The 7,445-nt window shown below is 40.8% G+C and overlaps 1 non-coding gene across 1 annotated transcript; it reads right to left on the bottom strand.

The window, feature by feature from the left end:
• Positions 1–5,327: 5,327 nt before the first annotated feature.
• LOC145415777 (5S ribosomal RNA) lies at positions 5,328–5,446 on the bottom strand. Its single transcript, XR_013900119.1, has one exon. It is a non-coding gene; the product is annotated as a 5S ribosomal RNA (ribosomal RNA).
• Positions 5,447–7,445: the final 1,999 nt, after the last annotated feature.

Here is a 7,445-nt window from a genome sequence, read left to right on the forward strand (position 1 = left end):
TTCGTGCTGCACGAAAAACCTTGTCGTGACCACCGATGTTGTGGCACGGAAGCCACCCAGTGGGCGGCTGCACTGCGTCTGGCCGGCTAACGGACTGCGACTGGTCGGCAACTTTTGATATTTAAGCGGTGGTTGCCATCTGGACGAAGGCCGGTCGCCGGCCGCTCTGTCCGGTGGCCATCTGCACTCTGTCAAGGTGACGATTGGACTGCGGTGGCTGCCGTCCACAAGCCTCCTGTCAGGGGTGGTGGTTGAAGTCCGGCCGCCGTCCAGCTGGCGATTGGTCGAGCGACAGGTTGTGGGCTGGACCGAGACCAGCCGCCGGCCAATCCACGGCTGGTGTCGGTCTAGTGGTCACAGCCTAACTTCGACAGGATGTGGACCGGCCTCTGTTTGTCAGCGGCCTGCCGACGACCAGCCGGCCACCCGTCAGCGTCTTGACCTGTGTGTACCTGGCCATGGTCGCCGTTCGGCCGCCCACTAGATGGACGCTGGACGGACACTGGATGACCACCGGTAACCGATCGGTGGCACGACTTTTCGGAGACCTCTGTGGTCAGGGACTGGTTTCACGATTTTCAGGTTTGCGACAAGTCGTACCTGCAGTGTGACTGGGGCTTTAAGTTGAATAACTTACAAAAACTTTCAGAGCTTTCTTACAGAGTCTTTTAAAAGAGTAGGCTAAAAGAAGTACAAAAAAATGAAAATGCTGGGACGGATGTGTGTCAAAAACCATCGGAATTATGTCGAGGCAATAAAACGACAAGTATTCCCACCTCTACATCTTTTTTTCTGTCATACTTTTGTGTACTGCTTGGTTGGGGCAATGTAGGATTGGATGATGGATGGATGGATGGATATATTTGTACAAGAAAATGAGGTGGATTGTGCAGAATCGATAACAATGAAGTGCTTCGAATCTTGCTTTGACACATGTCTCACCCCATAAAAAAAAAAAAAAAAAAACTATTCCACTTAATAACATTTCTCCTCCCATGACCCACCACTTCCCTTATGCACTCTAACACCTTGTTCTTGATCCCAGCCTTTCTACTCTGCACCCTGATGAATTTTTATAGTTTTTCTGATGCTGTGGGATTTGAGGGATGGACCCAACTAGTGGCTGTCCTATCCCTGCTTAGTAATCGCCTGTCTTCCATCCTATCGCAACTTAGTAATAACAATCCATTAAACTATCCCAACTTTGTAACCACATGTCCACCATCCTAACTTAGAAATCACATGTCCACCATCCCATCCCAACTTAGTAGTCACATGTCCACCATGTTATTCCAGCTTAGCAATGGCCTGTCCACCATGTTATTCCAGCTTAGCAATGGCCTGTCCACCATCCTATCCCAACTTAGTGATAACCCGTCCATCATCCTATCCCAACTTGTTGATCACCCGTCCGCCATCCTATCCCAACTTAGTAATCACCTGTCCACCTTTCTATCACATCTTAGTAAACACATGTCCACCTTCCTATCCCTACCTAGTAACGTCCGTCCACTATCCTGTCGCTGCTTAGTAATAACCCGTCCACCATCCTATCCTTATTTAGTAACGACTCATCCACTACCCTAAACCAATTTAGTAATGACCCGTCCACCATACTATCACTATTAGGAACGACTCATCCACCATCCTATACCAATTTAGTAATAACCCGTCCACCGTCCTATCCCTATTTAGTAACGACTCATCCACCATCCTATACCTATTTAGTAATGACCCGTCCACCATACTATCCCTATATAGTAACGACTCGTCCACCATCCTATACTTATTTAGTAATGAGCCGTACATCATACTATCCCTATTTAGTAACAACTCATCCTCCATCCTATCCCTGCTTAGTAAGGATTCATCCACTATTCTATCCCTGCTTAGTAATGACTCTTCCTCCCACGACACACTTCCTTCCTCCAATGTAATTTCTGTTTGACTCTTGCGACCGTATTCTCGTCGGTTAAGATGTCATTCTGCCACTTCTTCCTCATATTCCCAGTTCAACATATTGTTTCGTTAATATTAACTTGATTGTTATTTTTGTAGACCATCTGACAATGAAGGGATGCAAATAACACACCAAAGAATACCGAGGTATAGTTAGCATAATAAGTAGAAGAGGTGTTGGAAATCCTTCTAAACTGAGGACAATACGACTCGTGGTTTGCTGTACTCTCTTGAAGCACGCCAACACACACAACTGGGGGCGTATTTCCTTCACCTGACCAGGCTTTCTAGCACCTCTTCCTCAAGGATTTACCTTATTTTACACTTTATTATTAACCTGAATGATTTTTAAAAATCTTTAAGTCGTTTCCTTAAATGACATGCAAGAGTATATTTAGCACCTGACACAAAAATACGATTGGTGAAGTAACGATGGCCAGCTTCCTCAGCCGATGAGAAAACTGGCCTTGAAAACATGTAGACAAAACAAGAGTTCAGTACATACAACAGTATGTCCAGCGGTAGGTAGACAAAGCAGTACTTAACTGGAAGAAGAGAAAAAGTACATATAACAAATAGTACATATAATAAAGTTATGATGTCGCCCAAGACAACAGGCCTAAAAATGAGACCAAACAACATGCCTAACTTTACGAATATTTATAACTTTTTTCACTTAATTGCCAAATGAAAATATGCATTGTATACATTGTATTTATAAATGATGCAGACAAACCGTTACGCCTGCTCGCAGAGACAGTGTTTTTACTGGTTATGAAGGAAAATTAATATGCTTCGTACAGGAAGATTAAAACGCTCACGCATTATGGTATCAAAATGTGGGCAGCAAGATGACGGAGATGGGCAGATCTCAGCGTACTAAAATGAAAATGACTAGATGATTGGTAATTCAAACCTATAGAAAATATATATGCATAGAAAAAAGCGGACCCTGGTGAACTGAGTTTAAGCACACACACACACACACACACACACACACACACACACACACACACACACACACACACACACACACACACACACACACGCACGCACGCGCGCGCAGCAACAAGTGTCATTCTTTAAATCTCTTCTGGTTTCATTAAAGGAAATTTCTCACTGTCCCCTGCTGCCCTTCTCTAACCCTGTTTTCCCCCTTCCGCCGTCATCCTCCGTCTCCCATCTAGCTCTTCCCCTCGTCTCTCCAGCATCAGACCACGCTCTCTCACTCAATTGTTAGACTGGCGTGGAGAATTAGAGGTCGGAGTGGCTTTCTTCTCGAAGACTGAATGGATTTACAGTGCCACCTACCCCTCTTCCCCACCGCCTCACCCTTACCTCCCACCTCTGCGATGCTTCCCTGCGTTCCCTGAGGGAGTCACTGGTGCATTAGTACATATCTAGCTGACAAAGGATGATCTCGAGTTTATTCTCGGTTCTGTCGGACTGTTGGACAAAGTTTGTTTCACCTTTGTCCCGTTTCTCCAGCAATACCACTGGGGTTCTGATATAAATTTGATGTTCGAATATTGTATAGGAATACCAAAATAGTTAATAAGTATTAATCACACAATCTCTGTTCCCCACCGTCCCTTTCCTAACCCCATAGCGATAAAGGTGAGGAAAGAGGGAGAGTGGGTAAGTGTGGGATAAACAACGGTGGAGGAGAAGTTGGAGATAATGATAAAGAGATTTTCTAGGTTTTGCTGATGAAATATGACCAGTTTCACTTGGTGGTCTAACCAAAGTTGTAACCTCCACATTTACTGCATAATATGAAAGAACAACAGCAAAATGAAGATGATTATGATGATGATGATATTAGATGCAACTGAAATTGTGTGTGTGTGTGTGTGTGTGTGTGTGTGTGTGTGTGTGTGTGTGTGTGTGTGTGTGTGTGTGTGTGTGTGTGTGTGTGTGTGTGAAATTCTAGCTCTACACTCCCTAGCGGCAACAAGTGGCAATTCTTCTAATAGCTTTCCACAATCCCATCGCATACACACAAAAGTCTCTCTCTCTCTCTCTCTCTCTCTCTGCTGCAGGGCGTCACATGATATTTATTCTTGCTGCTATCAGACGACTGTACTGAGCTTTGAGAGAGTGACCTTGCAATAAAAGTGATGATGATGGGGTTAACTCCTTCATTTAGAATATTTATCCTAACTGAAGAAAATCCAAGATTAAGTAAATAAATAAATAAGGAGGAGTACTCAGAGAGCGCAACACCTGGGCGACCAATTACACAAGGACCAAACATAAGACTCTGGCATGTGACCTTGACCTTCGACCGATTGCTCAAAAAATATTATTCATACTCGACCTTTGACCCTCTCATGAAGTTTGATCCAGTTCGGATCAAAACCATATGAACTGTCATTGCTCAGTGACCTTAAACTCTGATCGATCCTTGTGACCTTGATCTTTGACCTCTCCTTGAGACCTTGATTCTGAACAGACTGCTCTCAAAACAAAGGCTCTTCATGCTCAGTGACCTTAAACTCTGATCGATCCTTGTGACCTTGATCTTTGACCTCTCCTTGAGACCTTGATTCTGAACAGACTGCTCTCAAAACAAAGGCTCTTCATCTTTTCCTTATCATGAACACTTTCTCAGTTTTTTGTCTATTTTGAATCAAAACTGTTTAAGCTGACGTTGCCACTTTACATTGACCATAATTCTGTTATTCTCCAAGGCAACAGATGAACACCTCGGCTCACTGTCAATAATTCCACGAAGGCTGGGCGAAATCATAAAAAGTCTATTTGAGTAATTTTATTCACACACCGACACATGAGTCGGCATTTGACTTTGCCGTAAGACCCTGACCCTGAAAGACTGTGTTGAAACTCGAATCCGTTCGTCCTCACCTTATCATTAGCACTTCCACAGGTTTGGATTAAACAATTAATACTCTGTAGTTTGAACTTCTTGTTTCATACTGTATTTGATCGAGCCCTCCGACCATGATCTTTGCTCTTTTGTTTTCAAATGCGACAGGTTACTACCCTTACCTTTGATTAAAATCGAGAAAAGAAAAATAACTATTTTTATTGAAGCCCCCCCCCCCACACACACACGCACACACAAAGAATTAGCACTGGCACCTATGACTCAGTAAAACAAAGTCACCTGGAGTTAGCTGGAAAAAAAAAGCACTAAAACTGTACTGACAAAGTAAGAGTTAAAAGAAAGGAAAACACAAGTGTGAACTTAATGCCAAATATACAATATATATATACAGTATATATATCCATCCCATCCATTGCCAGACGCCATGTATCCCACACGGGGTGGCCAAGGGCTTAGAGCTAATTGTTTTACAGGGAGGGGCACTAATCCTCCACCAACCCCACTTGACACGTAGGGATGCCAACAACATCTGGTGTTCCCAGGTGGTCACCCATCCAAGTACTAACCAGACCCAACGTTGCTTAACATCGCTGATCGGTCGGGAAGCGGTGTACTCAACGTGGTATGGCCGTTGCGACAGGTATGAAATATATATATATATATATATATATATATATATATATATATATATATATATATATAATAAATATATATATATATATATATATATATATATATATATTTATATAATAAATATATATATATATATATATATATATGCATATATATATATATATATATATATATATATATATATATGCATATATATATATATATATATATATGCATATATATATATATATATATATATATATATATATATATGCATATATATATATATATATATATATATATATATATATATATATATATATATATATATATATATATATTTATATATATATATATATATATATATATATATATATATATATATATATATATATATATATATATATATATATATGCATATATATATATATATATATATATATATATATATATATATATATATATATATATATATTTATATATATATATATATATATATATATATATGCATATATATATATATATATATATATATATATATATATATATATATATATATATATATATATATATATATATATATATATATATATATATATATATATATATATATATATATATATATATATATATATATATATATATATATATATATATATATATATATATATATATATATATATATATATATATATATATATATATATATATATATATATATATATATATATATTAGGGTGGTCTTTAGGTTTAAAGTGAAACATGAATATGGGAAATCTTCACGGGCCACCCCCTAGTATTGTGGCACTGATAATTATAAAAACACCGCATGGAATTTTTTTTTGTACATTGCTCAAAAATTCACGTGCCCCAACGGCCCTAAAGTTACTCCCTACCGGTATATAGGAGAATGGGATCATATTCCTGGGAGACTGTCATCGATCCGCAAGAGGGCGTGGTTATGGCGGGAATTGCGGGGAAGTGACGAGGAGGGAGGAGAGAGGACGCGGTAGTGCCTGGATGGGTGGGGGTAGGGGACGGGGAGGGGGAATTAGGTAGTCAGTAATGTGTCATTCCCTCTTCTACTAGCTTAATGAACAGTTGTTTTGTGCATTACGAGGGTAAATAACATAGACTTTCATCTGAGAAATCTTCCCAGGTGGTGAGTCAATCTCGAGGTTTGATTGCAATGCAAGTGTAAGGAAAAGAAGGAAAGCAGGTAGAAGACCGAGATCTGATTGGATGGACAACCCCTCACCCAGCTTACAGGTGGTAAGTTGCCATCTAACGGTGAGGACCTCCAGCAGCTGTTCCATTTTCTGCAGAAGGAAAAGAAGATCCTACCGGATGCAGCAATGATCGTGGAATCTGAGGTCGTTGGATTCTGGTACTGTGCCACACTTACCAGTGACACAGAACAAGCACAGGATCCCATAACAGGAAAATCTGTACGAGGAATGGCGTTCCCTGAGCAACAGGAAGGACAGGAAGACTGAGGTGGAAGAAAGGAAGTGAGCTGACTTCAGACTGAAGCTGAAGAACCTCTTTGACTTGGTGCACATGGATACCATGAAGCTGCTGAGGAATTAAGAGGACAAGGCGTTTCCGAAGGTTTAATGGGAGGAAGGCCACCAAGGCATCATGCTCGGTATTGACTGGAAGCTGTCCAATGCTGAAGTGAAGAAGCATGAGAGGAGGAGGCTTCTCAAGTTCGGGAACTACGAGAGCAGTAGCGGCTGGCAGCAGTGAAAGTTTCTGTTGAGTTGGAGGACGCTGAAGAAGGCAAAGAAAACAAAGACCCTGTTCCCGGACCATCCACGTTAGCTACAACATTCTCACCCACACGACAATGATCCTGATCTCGTGCACCTGTCATCACTCTGGAGATGACTAATGCTCCGGACCACAATAGTCCAGCAACCACAATGCTGTCCACATCTCAGCTGCAGCAGCCTCTCTGTATGGCAAGGATCCTCCAATTATGGCTTTGAACTGGCAGAGTATCCATGGGGGGGACAAATCA

The sequence above is a fragment of the Coenobita brevimanus genome, chromosome 103 (genome assembly GCF_032717465.1).
Source record: "Coenobita brevimanus isolate Jiangsu-jjx chromosome 103, ASM3271746v2, whole genome shotgun sequence".
Lineage (NCBI taxonomy): Eukaryota > Metazoa > Arthropoda > Malacostraca > Decapoda > Coenobitidae > Coenobita > Coenobita brevimanus.